Here is a 17,272-nt window from a genome sequence, read left to right on the forward strand (position 1 = left end):
GAAACAACTTACATGAATCAAGTACTTCTTTGGCCCAGAGTGATTCATAAACAAAATATAGGCACATCTCCTTTTGGAATGAAGAAAACCCAGAGGTAGAAGAAAGCAGCTGTTTAACAATGCACAGCAATAGTTTAGGAAGGGAACTGAATGTAGCAGCCACCTGAAATTCCTGCAAATCGTAATTACTCACTCAAGTTGGAATTTGGCCAAGATAGCAGGGTTGATTCCTTTACACTTGCATGAAGTACCATGGGATCTTTAAAGGCCAGAATGATTAAAAGAGGAGAAAATCATCATATTCCTTTGCACCAATTTAAAGGTTGGAGTGGGGGGAGGGATAGCTCAGTGGTTTCAGCATTAGCCTGTTAAACCCAGGGTTGTGAGTTCAATCCTTGAAGGGGCCACTTAGGGATCTGGGGCAAAAATCAGTACTTGGTCCTGCTAGTGAAAGCAGGAGGCTGGAATTGACCTTTCAAGGTCCCTTCCAGTTCAAGGGGGGAGATAGGTATATCTCCAATTAGAAAAAGTGTACTTGTACCCTTGCCACATATTTCCCATGCAAGATGATGTACACCACATATGTTGGATCCCTAGTCATTAAAGCTTGTTTCTATTAGAATGATTATTTTAATGTAACTACAGCTGGAACTGAGATACATCAGCAAGGCTCCACATACCAAAGTTTGGGAACCACTATTCTAAGCAATTTCTCTTGTAGCTGAGGTGCTCAGGAAGTGAGCTTGTTCCATGCACAGACCGATGAAGGAGGGGCAAAGGCTATGGGCCATTTTTGTTCTAGGTCACCTTCCACTGCCAAACTGGCAGCAGTTTTCCAGGGAGAGAAGCGACTTCTTACATTATATAAATGTGGGTTCACATCTGCCAGGATCAACCCGCGATCTGCTAGCTTTTACCTCTATCCGCACCTGCGGCAGCAAGCCATCTAGAGGGGCAGAAGGTAGTGTGGTGGGGGGGAGGGTGGGTGCCTTGCCAGGAAGAGGCAACATAAGGGCAGGGACTGGGGGGAAGAGGTGGTGTGGAGGAGGGGGATAAGCTGCTGGACAGCCCCAATTCTGACCTGATGCCCAGCTCTAGCTGCTGGCCGCCAGACCCGAGCACACTGCACCCCCCAGGCTGCCCAAGCCAGACACCATGGGACAGGCACTGCCATGAGACATGGCACTGGAGCCCAGCTGCTGCTGCTCAACAGGTACCTGCCAGGTACTGGGCCTGCTCCCTCAGGGGACAGGATGGGGCCCAGGCTCAGAGCCCCCACCGCACACATGGGCCTGCCCTCCCTGCAGGTACCTGGCCTGAGAGGATAGGGATGGACTCCCAGAACTTCTCACCCATTCCTGCTTCCTACTCCCCGGGCTCACTGACCTTCATCCCTCCGCTTCCCAAGCCGTCAGCCTGGCTCCTTGGCACTTCATGGACTCTCCATCTCCTGACAGCTATTGACTTTCCTCCTTTCTCCCCCTTCCCTTCTTGCTGCTCCCAGCCTGGTTGGCAGACTTTTTATCCTATTTAAAGCACTCTGGGCTCTGTCAGAAATTGGATTTCCTTTTCCTTGACATGTTGCCTGGCTTCATAGCCCCAGCAGAGGGGAAGTGGCTGCGGCTGCTGCAAATGGAGGCTGGGGAATCGGCTGCGCTTTATAAGCCGCCCAGCGGGCGCTGGGAAGAGGCAAAGTGCCTCCAAAGTGGTTTGGGGCTTGGCTTGGCCCCGTGTGAATGCATCTCTGTCTCCACTCCAGATCCATAGAGCCCTGTGCTGTTGTATCTGCATCCACTGCACTATCCTCAAAAATGGTCCACAGATTTGCAGGGTTCTATATATAAAGATTATAATATCCATCCATGTGTGTATTTTAAGATCAGTAAGTCCTGTACCAATTTCTGCTTAGCAAAAGCACGAACTCCAAAATTATCCCCAATTTCTGCTAAGCAGTATCACTAGGGTAAGGCCTTTGCAGGCCACATTAGAGGAAAATATTTACAAGATGTGCTTATTTTAGCCATCAGTTACATTATTACTAGCTGATGGGTAAAATAAGCACATAATCCACAATATGATAGCAGGATCTACATGACAGGGTATAGGGAGACCTTCGGAAACAGAGCTCAGGGGTGTGTAGAGACCAGCAAGACCCTGTCTGTGGTCTCTACATCCCGTCAATTTATGCAGCAAAAATGCATCAGTTCTGGTGGATCTGAAGCTGGATCCCTCTGGATTTGCAATTAAGTGGCCCAATGTAAATGAAAAAGTCTTTGCTTTCTGGGAGCACAAAGCATTGAAAGTTACATCAATCAACTAAGTAGTGGGCTGCTTTATCTGCAGCCCCAGGCCCAAAGAAATTCCTGTTGCAGACATGAATGGGGGCTGGGCCGTTGACGTGTATTGACGGGCTCCTTGCCTCCCACAAGTCACTATGTGGGACTCTCTCTCTCATCTTAAATCACAAACTAGAGGAGTTGCCATAATCTCGGGCAAAGCAATCTCTCTGCATAGCCTCAAGAAGTAGGACAGACAAGAACTAGGCCTAACTTTATAATATACTTATTTTAAAGTAATCTTTCCTCAGGTCAAACCTTCAGTTGCTGCTTCTATAGGCCCTACCCTCACTTTAGTTGCTGACCTGGGACTGTTGAGAGGCTTCTCTCCTCTGTCAGCATTCATTATGGTAGTGTTCAATTCACATAGCCCCTTCAAAATTCTTTCCTAAGTCGCTAAAGGTCTTGGAAACCTTTTGGATCACAGAGGGGTCTGCGTTTTTTACTCTCCCACCCTGCCAGGCAAGAATACATTAATTCAACAGGAAACAGCTACTGTGTTGGGTGAAGATCATACTCACCTAAAACTGGTTACCTACCTTTCCTGTTGTTCTTCGAGATGTGTTGCTCAAGTCCATTCCGTTCTAGGTGTGCATGTGTCGACATGTGTGGTCACCTGAGATTTTTGCCTTAGCAGTATCCGTAGGGTTGGCAGTGGTGCCCCTTGGAGTGCCGCACTCATGTGCCGGTATATCAAGCGCCACTGACCCTACAGCCTCGGTTCCTTCTTGCTGGCAACTCCGACAGAGGGGCAGAAGGGTGTGTAATAGAATGGACATAAGCAACACATCTTGAAGAACAGGTATGAAAGGTAGGTAACCATTTTTTCTTCAAGTGCTTGCTCATGTCGATTCCATTCTAGGTGACTCACAAGCAGTGCCAATGGAGGTGGGCTCAAAGTTCATGGTCTTGCAGTACTACCCTGCCGAAGCCAGCACTGTCCCAGGCCTGCTGGCTCAGTGCATAATGGGATGTAAATGTGTGGACAGATGAACAGGTAGCAGCTCTACCGATCTCTTGGATTGGCACCTAGGCTAAGAAAGCCGCTGACAACACTTGCGCTCTAGTCGAGTGCTCTTTGACTATAGTCACACTCGCCAGCTCATAGCATTATCAGATGCAGGCTGTGATCCAGGATGAAATGCTTTGAACAGACACTGGGTGACCTTTCATCCTGTCTACCACTGCAATGAACAGCTGTGTTGACTTACAGAATGGCTGTGTCCTATCGACATAGAAGGCCAGCACCCTCCGGATGTCCAGGGTGTGTAACCTGCGCTCCTCTTCAGATTTATGGGGCTTCAGAAAGAAAATATCCTAGCCAGTATGAAACTGGGAAACTATCTGGGGCAGGAATGCTGAGTGCAGCCGCAACTGGACTTTATCTTTGTAGAACACCATATAGAGTGGTTCTGATGTAAGCGCTCTGATTTCAGACACTCTGCAGGAGGATGTAACCGCCAGCAGGAACGCAACCTTCCAGGAGAGAAGGAGAAGAGAGCAGGAAGCCAGAGGTTCGAAGGGAGACCCCATGAGCCTCGACAGCACAAAATTCAAATCCCAGGGAGGGACAGGATCCCGGACATGAGGGTAAAGATGCTTCAGACCTTTCAAGAACTGGGCCACCATGTCGTGTGTGAAGACTGATCTTCGTTGGAACGGGGAGGAGGGGAGTGTGGAAAACCGAAATAGCAACTAGGTGGACCCTGATTGATCACAGGAACAAGCCCTGATGTTTGAGGAGCAGAAGATAATCCAGGATCACCTGCAGTGAGGTCTGCTCTGCCTAGATGTACCAATCCGAAGCCCAGCATGTGAATCTTTTCCACTTCTCCCAGTAAGTTGCTTTGGTGGGGGGCTTTCTGCTACCCAGCAAGACCTGTTGCACCTCAGTCGAACATTCACACTCTTCCGCGTTCAGCCATGCAGTCAAGTGCAATGCCTCCATGTTCAGGTGCAGGAGACTGCCATGGTTCTGGGACAGCAGGTCCGGCCAGAGAGGGAGTTGCAGCGGCGTGGCTACCGAAATGTCTAGCAGCATGCCAAATCAGTACTGATGAGGCCACTCGGAGGCTATCAGCATAACCCTTGCCCTGTCCCATTTGAGCTTCACGAGGACTCTGTGGTTCAATGGCACCAGCAGGAAGGTGTACATCAGGGCTCCCGCCTATGGAAGCAGGAAAGCATCTGACAGGGAACCCCTGTCCGTCCCCCAGAGCGAACAGAACACATGGCATTTCCTCTTCTGGTGGGACACAAACATGTCCGCCTGGGGAGTTCCCCACTTTTGGAAAATCAGACTGGCTGCCTCCAGATGGAGCGAGCACTTGTGGCAAGACGAGACGGTCCTGCTGAAGCGATCTGCTAGCACATTCTTGGTTCTGGGCAGGTGTGCGGCTATCAGATGAATGGCATGCTGCACACAAATGTCCCAAAGGTTGAGAGCTTATTGGCAAAGGGTCAACAACATGGCTCTGCCCTGCTGTTGATGTAATACATTGCAGGGGTATTGTCCGTGAGGCCCTGCACCACCTTGCCCCTCAGGTGGGGCAAGAACACTTGGCAGGCCTGGCGAACCGCACGTAGCTCCCTGACATTGATGTGAAGCGCCAGATCGTCTCTGAGCCAGCAGCCTTGAGTGCTGAACTTGCCCCGGGAGGCTCCCCAGCCCAGGTATGAAGCATCTGAGACCAGGGTCCGGGCTGGGGCTGCGAAGGTAACACCCTCCAAAACTGTCTCAGAGTTCAACCACTACTCCAGGGATGACAGGATGTGATCCAGCATCATGACTACTCGGTCTAGATCGTGTCTCTTGAGGGTGTAAACCGATGCCAGCCATGTTTGCAGATGCTGGAGGTGGAGCTGGGCACAACTAACCATGTATATATGGGTGACCATGTGGCCCAGCGACCGCAGGCAGGTATGAGCTGTGATGAGCGGATGGTTCTTCGCATGGGAGATCAGGTCCAGCATGGCCTGAAAACATCCCTCCGGGAGGAAGACCCTGGCTCACATGGAGTTGAGAACCACCCCTATGAACTCTATGCGTTGGATTGGCCTTAAGGTGGATTTTTTCTTGTTTATCAACAGGCCCAGGTAGTGGCAGGTGGAATGCACCAGATCAAAGCTTCTCTGCACTTGATCCGAGACCTGCCCTTGATGAGCCAATTGTCGAGATATGGGAAGACCTGGACCCCTCGATGTCTGAGGTAAGCAGCAACTGGCGCCATTCATTTCGTGAAGACCCTTGGGGCTGACAAGAGGCTAAAGGGGAGCACAGTAAATTGGAAATGACATTCGTCCACTATAAAACGGAGGAAATGTCTGTGACCTTGGAATATGGAGATATGGAAATAGGCATCCTACAAGTCGAGGGCAGCATGCCAGCCTCACGGATCCAGGGAGGGGATGATGCGAAATTTCAACTTTTTGAGAGACTTGTTGAGGCGTTGCGGGTCCAAAACGGATCGGAGGCCCCCTTTGCTGTCGTGATTAGGAAATAACGGGAGTAGAAATCTTTCCCTGCCATGTGCCGAGGGACCTCCTCCACTGCCCCCATGCGCAGGAGGTTTTTGACCTCTTGAACGAGTAGTTGATTGTGAGAAGGGTCCTTGAAGAGGGACGGGGTGTGGGAGGAAGGGGCAGCCATAAATTGCAGGGTGTAACCTTGAGACGCTATGTCCAGCACCCAGCAGTCTGAGGTGACTTGAGACCAGGCTGAACAGAAGGGACAAAGATGGTTGAAGAGTGGGGTGGATCCTGGAAGGTGACTGGGGTGTTGCTCTCGACTGCACTCTCAAAAGGAACGCTTCTGGCCCCTAGGGTGAAGTTCCCTCTGCCTCGACCTCTGAGTGTGCCTCTTGCACCGAGCCTAGTGCTACTGGTGCCACCACCTGTTGGTTCGAGGCGGCGGCTGATGAGAAGTGTGAAGGGGGCATTGCCATAAGCAGCACTACCCACATGCTCAAATAAGGCCTCTGCGCTGGCCACTGGCTGTGCTGCCAAGTCGGCGCCGTTGATGTTGACACAGCCTCAGGTGCCCATTCGTGCCAGTGCAGTCTAGGCAAGGGGCTGAACTGGGCTTCTGTGCCAGAGGAATCTCCTTCTGATGGGGCAGTCAGTGCCTGGGTTTGTTTGCTGACCATTGCCGTCAGAGACCAGTGCCCAGAACAAGGTGATTGGTGCCTGTATCAAGGGGACCGGTGCTGGTGCCAGGGGAACCAGGGACACAATGAGGAGCACTCCCACAAGGCAGGCGATCGGGGCGTGTGCCAAGAGGATGACTGGCAGGAGGGCGAATGACATCGGTAGTACGGAGATTGGCGTCTTCCTCTAGGCAATCCGTGTTGAGATGACAGGGACCACAAACATGGCACCAGTGACTGAGGGAGAGCCCCAGAGAGTCTGGGCTGTGACTCCAGTGATCTGTGGTGCGGCGGTGGAGAGCACTGCTTCATCTTGGGGGATTGGTGGCACACCACTGCTCCCTGAGTGGTCTTAGCAGCTGGCTTACCCTTGCGGGGAGCCTTTGCCGATTCCTGAGGCACGTGCTGTGTTGGCGGAGCAGGTGGAGGCCTGTGCTCGGCGCTGGAGGAGCCTGTGAAGGTGTCGGTGCTGTAAAGGTGTTAGGTCCCATGCTGCTCCCGGGAGTTGGTGGTGGACCTTTCACGAGGCTAAGGACCCCCATTGGGGAGGTATGTGCGTGCAGCTCCGGAGTGGCTGCGCAGCCCATAGCGGGTCCCTTGCCCGATAACTCATGGCCCTTTTTGCCTGGTGCCAGGGAGCTATGCTTTCTGGTCTTCTCTTTGGGCACCAGTGATGGGAGTGCTCTGCGCACTTGGTGAGTCCTGGCGGGGCTGCACGGAGGCCGGATGCAGGGCGAACTCCATGAGGAGCATCTGTAGCTGAATATCCCTCTCCTTTTGCATGCGGGGCAGGAAGTTTTTACAAATTCAGCACTTCTCTGTAATGTGTGGTTCCCCCAAGAACTTGAGGCATAGGCCTGCGGCAGTCTATGCAAGGCGTAAACCCTTGAGCCTGGGGCATGCCCTGCCTGGGGAGAAGTCCCCTCTGGGACTCTAACTGCTAACTACTAACTAAACTTAACACTAACTACTATAGACAAATTATTGACAAGACCCTAAGGCTCGAAGTCAGTAGACGAAAAACCTCTAGCCCTTGCAATGTCAGGAAAGGCATTGTGACTAACTCCCATGGGTGGTAAGAAGGAACTGAGAGGGCGTAGGGTCAGCAGCGCCTGATATAACAGCACCTGAGTGCGGCACTCAAAGGGGCGCCACTGCCGACCCTACGGATCCTGCTAATGCAAAAAAATCTGACGACTGCGCACGTGGGTGCATGCACACCTAGAATGGAATCGACATGAGCAAGCACTCGAAGAACACCACAGGTTATAGTTCCAGGAGGGCTGTATCAGACAAAAACTACTCCTGAGGGAATTGAGCCAAAAAATTGAAAATTCTGCACCAAACAAATAAAAATTCTGCACACAATACTTCAAAATTCTGCAAATTTTGTCAATGAAGAAATGTGAAGGCTCCATAGAGGTGGGCGATCACCTTGCAGCTCCCCCCAGGATATGGACGTGGTGGTGAGACTGCACCTGACCCTGACACAGTGCAAGGGCCAAGCCCACCCCAGAAACACCCTGGAACCCTGCTCCTCTGCACCAGTAGTACTAAGTGTGGGCAGACAGGATCAGCCTGGCAGGATCCAAGTGTGGACGGACTTAGTGTGGGGAATCCAGATGTGGACTGAGAGGATTCTTTGTGGGGCAAACTGGGTGCGAGAGGATCTGAGTGCAGCAGGGGCCTCTGGATGCACAGGGGCTCATCAAGGGGATTCCGGGTGCAGGGGCAATGGGACTCTGCAAGGGCATCTAGGTGAAGGTGGTTGGCACTCAGCAGGGGCTCTGGATATGGAGGGAATGGGGTTCACTGGGGGGGTCTGGGAATCAGGGGCTCAGCAGTGGGGTCTGAGTGCTAGGGGAGTGGGGCTTGGTAGGGTTGGGTGGGTGGGGGGTCTGGGTGCAGGTGGTTGAGGCTCAGTGGGTAAGTGTCTGAGTGCTCATTAGGGTGGTCCAGGTACAGGGGGATGGGGCTCATCGGGTTGGGGGTTTGGGTGCAGGGGGCTCAGCAGAGGGTGGTCTGGCTGTAGATGTAGGGGGCTGGGGCTCAGCTGAGGGGTCTGAGTGTGGGGGTGGGGATGGAGCTTGCCCAGGGGCTCTGAGTGCAGGGGGTAAAGGTTGGCACAGTAGGGGGTTGAGTGTGATAGTCTTGGTGAGGACGTTCTTGGTGCAGGGGGGCCAGGCTCGGTGGGGGGTTTCGGTATGAGAGGTCCAGATGCACAAGAGTTGCGTGGACAGGAGTGCAGCTCCTTGTACAGTGACCCCTCTCCTATGGCTGAGAAGCAATACAGTATGGAGCTTCCTGCAGACAGAAGAGGTTTCTGGGTATGGGTCTGACCCAGCCCCAGCTGTTCCTTACAGGGGAAGAGGAAGTCCTGTCCTCCCCAAGCCCAGCTGGGACTAGCAGCCGAGCCTGGCACAGGATAGGAGCCACCAGCTGTCGCTTCACCCTCCTCTCCCCCCCGTGATTTACCTCTCCACCAGCAGCTCCAGGCACCCAAAACAACATGACTGCTCTTACGGCTTCCCTTTGTTTCCCCGTCAGAAGTCATTTTTTCTGCAGGGAAGCAAAGAAATCTGCAGAGGACGCAAATTCTGCGTACGCACAGTGGTGCAGAGTTACCCCAGGACTAATAAGACTCATGCTACAGTTATTCTTCGATAAAGGCCAGAAGAATGATTGCCATATATGGGGTCGGGAAGGAATTTTCCTCCAGGGCAGATTGGCAGAGGCCTTGGAGGTTTTTCGTCTTCCTCTGCAGCATGGGGCATGAGTCACTTGCTGGAGGATTCTCTGCACCTTGAGGTCTTCAAACCACAATTTGAGGACTTCGATAACTCAGACATAGGTTAGGGCAGTGGTCTCCAACCTTTTCCTCTGGCGGGCGCCAGACGAGGGACCACTGCGGCAGTGGAGCACCCGCCGAAATGCCACTGAATTTCGGCAGCGACGCCTCTTGATGACGCCGCTTGCCATCGACAAGCGGTGTCATCGAGAGGCATCCCCACTGAAATTCGGGGGCGACGCCTCTCGATGACATCACTTGTTGGCGACAAGCGTCATCATCGAGAGGCGTCCCTGCCAAAATGCCACTGAAATTCAGCGGCATTTCGGCAGGTACTCTCCCGGGGGCCGGGATGTGGGCGCATTAAGATGCCCCTGCGGGTGCCATGGCGCCCGAAGGCACCGCGTTGGGGACCACTGAGTTAGGGGTTTGTTACAGGAGTGGGTGGGTGAGATTCTGTGGCCTGCACTGTGCAGAAGGTCAGACTAGATGATCATAATGGTTCCGTCTGACCTTAAAGTCTATGAGTCTGAGTTAGTGTCGGCTGACTACATAAAGGCTGGCTAGCGTTAGAGCACTGGACAGACATGTAGGAGAGACTTGGGTTTTATATCCAACTCTGCCACTGGCCTGTTGGATGAATTTGGGCAAGTAATTCACATCTCCGGGCCTCAGTTTCTCCATCTGTAAAATGGAGATAATCATAATTTGAAAGTGCTTTGAGACCCACTGATGAAAAGCTCTGTGTAACAGCTAGGCATTTTCATTAGATTGGAGACAATGGGAGAACTACTCCATCATGAGAGAGAGCAGCCTCTGCAACTATCTAGTCATAGAGGCCTATGGAAAATGCTTTCCTCTGGAGAAAGCCTTAAAATAGTTTGCATGCTTTGTTTTGCAAGCTTTGCAGTTCATCTTGTTTCTTTAAAACCAACTCTGCATTTCTGAATTTTCATGCTAAAAATTGATGATCAAGTTAAACATTTATAATATACAGTCAGCTCGCAGAAGCTGTTTATGATCTGAAATGTCACAGAATTTCTTTACACTGTCTCACAGACATTTAATTTTGTCATCTTTGAATATAGTACACAGATTGTACATTGCAGCTTTAGGGAAAAACACTGCTCCCCCACAAACAACCTATCTGTTGTTCAGCCCAGGACTTTTCCTCTAGAAATCTAATAGTTTAATAGTAGTATTTATTGCACCTTGCTTAATATTTTAAATATGATTCCTATTGTTTCATCTCCAAGTATGAAATAAAGGCTCAGTAACAAAGCAAGCATTAAGAACCTGTCAGCTTAATAAAACAAAATTGGAAGCAGTAAATCTTCAGGAATAAAATGTTAAAAATGAAGTAAGTTAAAAGAGGGACAAGTCTCTCTAATATCCCTGGGACCAACATAGCGACAACACTACAAACATAAGTTAAAAGAAAGATTGTCAGTATAACTTCCTTTCTATCCAATAGGGGGAGCTTTTTATCTTCATCTACACAGGATTTTCTTCTTTGCAAGGATGGAAACAGAGGTGAACATGCAAAAGGATATAAACAACACTTTATTGATTCACACAGTTCAAATGGAAAAGTTCAAATGATTTGCTTTCACAGCCAGCCAACATTTCAACTAGTGTAATTAAGAAAGCACATTTTTAAGACAGCAAATGAGCAGTAATGTGTGGCGAAGTAGTTGAGCTGGCAAAGGCAATAGAACTAATGCAGCTTCTATGTTTAACTGTTAGTCTTTCAGCGAAAATTTATTACATCCTAATGTTTGTGTCACAACATCATATGCTAGGTTATCATATTCTCAAAGTATCAGAAAATAGAAACAGTAAAGTTCTATTTATTAATACCTGATCCCTTCATTCCCTGGCCAATGCAAGATTATTCAACATAGTCCATGTTCTTAAGTTGTATCAAATCTAGCTTGAAAAGTCCCAAGTAATGGCTCATCTACTCTTTTCAGGAAGTTTTTTCTGCTATTCACTTTAATTAAATTTTCCTTTTTTAAGTGCCATCCCATTACTGCTATTTATACCTCCATATAGACCTAGGCAGAGAACAGAAGTTATATTTTTGAGGGGATTTTGAGATTTCAAAATCTGTTTTCATTCAGTTTCAGAACAGAAAAATTGCTTTTTTTATTTTGACTTTACCTTATAATTATAATACAGAATAAGAAAATGTATAATGAAAGTCATTTCATAAGGAAAAATCAAAAGTTTATATCCAATAATGTTGAAACATCTTGTTTTGATCTTGGAAGTTCTTTTCCTCCTTTTCCCCCCTTGGAATTGGAATTTTGGTGAAAATGAAACAAATTTTGCAAAGTGTTTCAATTCAGATGGAACTGAATTTTCTGATGGAAAACTGTTCTGGTGAATTTCTTCTGACAAGTCCTACCCCTAATTGCTGTATTATTTTTTCATATCCCTCCATCTCTAAAGCCAAGCTACTCTAAATACCATGAGTCTAATTGTCCAGGCTTCCAAGGGAAAGAAAGTATAACATATATTTTCAAACTGTAAAAATTAACTAAAAGGAACTCTGCCATCTGTGATGCTGTGCTTTTAATGTGTGACATCACAAGACCTTCCAGGGCTAAAAGCAAATGCTAATTTGCCTTCGGAAAAGTGGGAATCTTTTCTAAATGTATACCTTTTCCACTGATAAAAAAACTCCCATTTCTAGCCTTGATGAATCACAGCCTGTCTCTGGAATATTGCCTTGTCATTTGGGGGAAAGTCAATATTTGGGGAGGAAGAAGGAAACAGTTCTTTCGTGGTTTTAATATGATATGACAGCCAGATATTTGGAATGCTGGCAATAATGTAGAAAAAGATGGATTAGCGGGGCTCATGATAGATGAGACTTTTGAAGGAGCATGATACATATAATTTATTACATGGAGATCATTACTACATATGTACATATTCTTTGGTATATTTTAACCTCTAATGATCAAATTATAAACAAAGCCTCACATAATCAGTGGTAAACTCAGTGTTGGCAACACATGATTTCATTGCAGGTCTTGTGATATTTGGTGTTCTTCATAAAGCCCCAGTCCCCGGGGACATGTGTTTAGGTGATAATCTCAGCCTTTATTTAAACCAAAAAAACAGTCAACAAGTTGCTAACCCTCATGGCTGCCCAGAAAAGCTTGAAAATGTGACCCAAGGCCACTGTAAAGTTTCAGAAACTGGAAGACAAATAAAAAGAACAGAACATTTATTTTTAAAATCCTTATGATTTTAATCTAATCTCATGAGGTACTGGGGCTTTACTCGTGATTTATGAATGCATTGAACTGGCAATGCTGCAAGCTAGACCTAAATTCTGCTGCCAAGCCACCTGTTTTCTGTGGTTCCACAGCACTGCAGACTGGACATTCATCTGCAATATCAGAACAATTAAAACAATTGAGTTTTTTTTATTATTATTATTATTAAATTATAACCCTCAGCCACAATACAGCTTAATTGTGCTAAGCACTATAAAAACAAAAGAGTAAATGGCAGTCCCTGATCCAAAGAATGGGATTTCAAATGTCGTATACATTTTAATACTTGTATGTATTCATATTTTATAACCCTTTAAGGTTACTTTCATGGTTCTCATGTGTCATAAGTAGTATTGTTTAAAGATGAGGTTCATTCCTGCTTGGAGGGGCCTCCATAGGCCTATGCACCTCTTACAACTCACTTAAATCCTTAAAATATCATGAATGGGAAGTAAAGGATGCATAGCCCTCTGCACGAGGAAGTATTTCATCTGAATACACCATTGGATATGGCATGCAGTGGAGCTGGCCACCCCCTGAGCGCCCCCTTTTCACTAGAGGTAGCTCTGCAGTGCTCCACCACCGTTGTTTCCTTTACAGGGTTCCTTAAACTCAAAAGTCCAAAGGATATAAAAACAGTCCCCAAGGGGGTCCAATTTATTCAGTCTTCAAGCACACACTGGCCTTTCAGGCCTGAACACCAGCTTTCCCCTTAGTTGGTGGGTTACTAGCTCTCTTTCTCAGAGCTTGCCACAACTCAAAGTCTCTGTGAGAGCTAATCTTGCTTTGCTGCTGCCGCCCCTTCCCCCACCATAACTTCACAGTTTTCTATTTCTAGAACCACCTCCATCCCCTGCTGCTTTTCATAGGGAATCAGCTACTTTCTGAAGGTGTGCCTCCTTTAGTACTCATGGTTGGATAGCCCCAAACCTGCCAGCCATTAAGCGGAGAGCCTTTCTGTTACCTGGCACAAGGGAATCCTGAAATTCATCTTAAAGGGTTAATTGAACACAGTATTCTCCAAACTAGTTAATTGCATAAATAAATAGCATTAGATAAGAAATGGCATTTTGGGTGGTGGTGGCAGTGAAGTTTCTGAAGAGAATTATTAGTATTATCATAAACCTCGGACCTCCAGTTACAGACCGTGATCCTTTTGTGCTAAGTACTGTACAAACAGAGAACAGAGATTACAATGATAGACCTCTCCCAACATTAACAGTTATTGATGCAAATCAGTATTGTCCAAATGGGGAAAGGGGCAGGTTTAGTGGGGAAATTAAACGTTGGGTGTTGGGAGTACAAAGAGCCAAATTGACCCTCAACTCTCTCTTCAGTCGTTTAATGAATCAGGTCCACAACATTTACGCCCTGATCCTGTGGCTGCCACCAAAGAATTGGGGCCTTACTTTGACCCAGAAGTTGAAGAGTCCGGTACCCTTGTGACCAGAAAGGTTGTTATGGTGAAGTGTCTGCCTCTCTTTCTCCTTCCTCCTCTTCCCAGTTCTGAGTCTCAAATACTTCCTGCAATATGTAAGGTCACACCTTGCCAGTTTCCATTATTGAAAATAGGCGCCAGTGTATAAGCACAATGCCTCTAGTGGCATAGATATGTGGAATATCAGAAATAATTAATAATTAATTACAAGCCTTATTAAAATGCATGCAATCCTCTCTCTTTCCCCCCAGGCAAATGTTGCATTAAAAGTGATAGAAAATTAAGATCAATAAGCTGAAACATACGTTAACATGAAATATTGAATTACAATTTGCTATCCTATTACAATTTACCTGGAGAGGATTTCCCTGAAGTCCTGTGTAAAGAGCAAAAAATCTGCATTTAAATGGGGATATGTTAGTAATGCATGAGCTTGTGCTTTGCAGGTCACCGTGTGCCTGCAGAAGAGCAAGCATTCACTTTACTATTTATTTTCAAAAAATTATAAGGTTACAGCCCGATTCTCCTCTCACCTCCAATGTTTTTACCCTTGTGTAACTTGACTGACTTGGATTTATACTGGTGTGAATGAAAGGAAATATCAGGCCCTTAATCTCAATGCGCTGAAAACTGCAAGTCCTAAATAAAACAAAACACAAACTGCGATTTTCTACAGAGCCATATAGAGAACAGCAATTGTTTCGTGGAGAATTTCAGACTTTTGCTTTATTTCAGTTTGGAATGAATACCAGACATTTTGAAATTCTCTGCAAACGAGAATTTAAAAAAATTAAAAACCAAAATGGTTCATTTAAATCATTGCAAAATGAAATTCCATCAGGCAGGCTGACAGGGAGCAAGTAAGCACCAATTCCCAAGTGCTCAGACTCCTGGCACAGCTGGGGCTTCCAGGCTCTTGACTCCCTTCATCCCGCCATCCCCTCCTAGTCTCACTCTGCTGGTGACACTTTAATCCCTGTCACCGACATACACCGTTGTGTTTGTTTATTATTAGGATGAACTAAAGGGGAGAATGCAAGTTAACAGGTATCAAATGCATCTCCCTTCATTAGTGATTCACCTTTAGACAGCAGGTGATATTTTTGTCACCATGCTCCCCTGTTGAGCAGTTCCAGTGGGGGCGAAGCAGCGTTCGTTTCTGCTGTTAGGCCCGCTGTTTCGAGGGCTGCACTGAGTTACCACATCCTCCAGTAAACACTACCCAGTCTGCAATCTGTGGTGTGGGGTAGAGGTGTGTGTGAGGGCGCTATATTGCCACAACTCCCTCTTTCAAGTGGACTTTGACCACAGGGGTCCTATGCCTGCAGCCAACATCACCCAGAGGTGAATCAAACCCAAAGCGGCAGCTTTAACTCTTCGTTTCATTGTCTTCTCTGGCTCGAACCATTTATAAACACGTTTTTCTATCTGAGTATGAGGACATGATTAATTATTTTTCTCCTGCTCTCTACACTATGTTCTCTGGGTTCCTGATAATTTATGTTACACATCGACTCATGCCTTATTAAAAAGGCATTCATTTTTGGTTTTTATTTTGTTTAAAATTTTCCAGAAAATTATCAATGTTTATTACAAAAATAAAAAAAGGGTGAAAATCCATGCAAAAAATTAATTTCACAGTTTTCCAGAGCAGGGAGTGAGGTCTGGAGGGGTCTCCCAGGTCTGATCAGGTTACCAAGTGGCCATATCTCCTTCCAGAGCAGGGAGCCAGGTCCAGAGAGTTTCATGACTTCTTTATTTAGGACTTGAGCACTGATATAGATAAATGCATGTTCATGTGTGTATTTTCCACTACATTGCCTTACTTTAACAGACAGTCTTGCATTTTTATGTAACCTGATTTATTATTAATATAAATATCTACCTAATATAGTGTTTTGGATTTTCTTAAGTTTATTGTTATTTTCATGTACTTGAGTGGTCCAAGATTTGCGTGAAAAAACAAACAAACAATAGTTTTTGTAAACTGGTTAAAACCCTCTACAGCCTTACATATTGAGAACATAAAAATAGCCATACTGGGTCAGACCAAAGGTCCATCTAGCCCAGTATCCTGCCTTCCAACAGTGGCCAATGCCAGGTGCTCCACAGGGAATGAGCAGAACAGGTAATCATCAAGTGATCCATCTCCTGTTGCCCCTTCCCAGCTTCTGGCAAACAGAGGCTAAGGACACCATCCCTGTCTATCCTGGCTAATAGCCATTGATGGACCTATTCTCCATGAACTTATCTAGTTCTTTTTTGAACCCTGTTATAGTCTTGGCCTTCATAACATCCTCTGGCAAGGAGTTCCACAGGTTGTGTGTGTGTTGTGTGAAAAAATACTTCCTTTTGTTTGTTTTAAACTTGTTGCCTATTAATTCCATCTGGTGCCCCTAATCCTTGCATTATAGGAAGAAGTAAATAACACTTCTTTATTTCCTTTTTCCACACTAGTCATGATTTTATAAACCTCTATCATATCCACCTTAGTCGTCTCTTTTCCAAGCTGAAAAGTCCCAGTCTTATTATTTTCTCCTCATATGGCAGCCATTCCATACCCCTAATAATTTTTGTTGCCCTTTTCTGAACCTTTTAAATTCCAATATGTCTTTTTTGAGATGGGGAGACTACATCTGCAAGCAGTATTCAAGATGTGGGCGTACCATGGATTTATACAGAGGCAATACGATATTTTCTGTCTTCTTATCTGTTCCTTTCTTAATGATTCTCAACAGTGTTAGCTTTTTTGACTGCCGCTATACACTGACTGAATGTGTTCAGAGAACTATCCACAATGACTCCAAGATCTCTTTCTTGAGCGCTAACAGCTAATTTAGATCCCGTCATTTTATATGTATGGTTGGTTGATTATGTTTCCCAACGTGCATTAACTTGCATTTATCAACATTAAATTTCATCTGCGCATTTTGTTGCCCAGTACTCAGTTTAAAGATCTTTTGTGGCTTCTTTCACAGTCTGCCTGGGACTTAACTATTCTTGAGTAGTTTGTATCTTCTGTAATTTTGGCCACCTCACTGTTACCCTTTTTCCAGATCATTTATAATATGTTGAATAGGACTAGAACCCAGTACAGATCCTGGGACACCACTATTTTACCTCTCTCCATTCTGAAACTGACCATTTTATTCCTGAGCCCTTTTGTTTCCATCTTTAACCAGTTACCAATTCATAAAAGACGGTTACTCCCTTATAACTGTTGTTACTTTCGAGATGTGTTGCTCATATCCATATCCAAGTAGTGGTGTGCGCGA

General features: G+C 46.5%; 1 protein-coding gene across 4 annotated transcripts in view; it reads right to left on the reverse strand.

The window, feature by feature from the left end:
• The window catches only part of TPK1 (thiamin pyrophosphokinase 1), a 512,817-nt gene that overhangs the window by 2,720 nt on the left and 492,825 nt on the right, over positions 1 to 17,272 (reverse strand). The gene's annotated exons all lie outside the window — the stretch shown is intronic.

This window comes from Chelonoidis abingdonii, chromosome 2 (genome assembly GCF_003597395.2).
Source record: "Chelonoidis abingdonii isolate Lonesome George chromosome 2, CheloAbing_2.0, whole genome shotgun sequence".
In the NCBI taxonomy this organism is placed as follows: domain Eukaryota; kingdom Metazoa; phylum Chordata; order Testudines; family Testudinidae; genus Chelonoidis; species Chelonoidis abingdonii.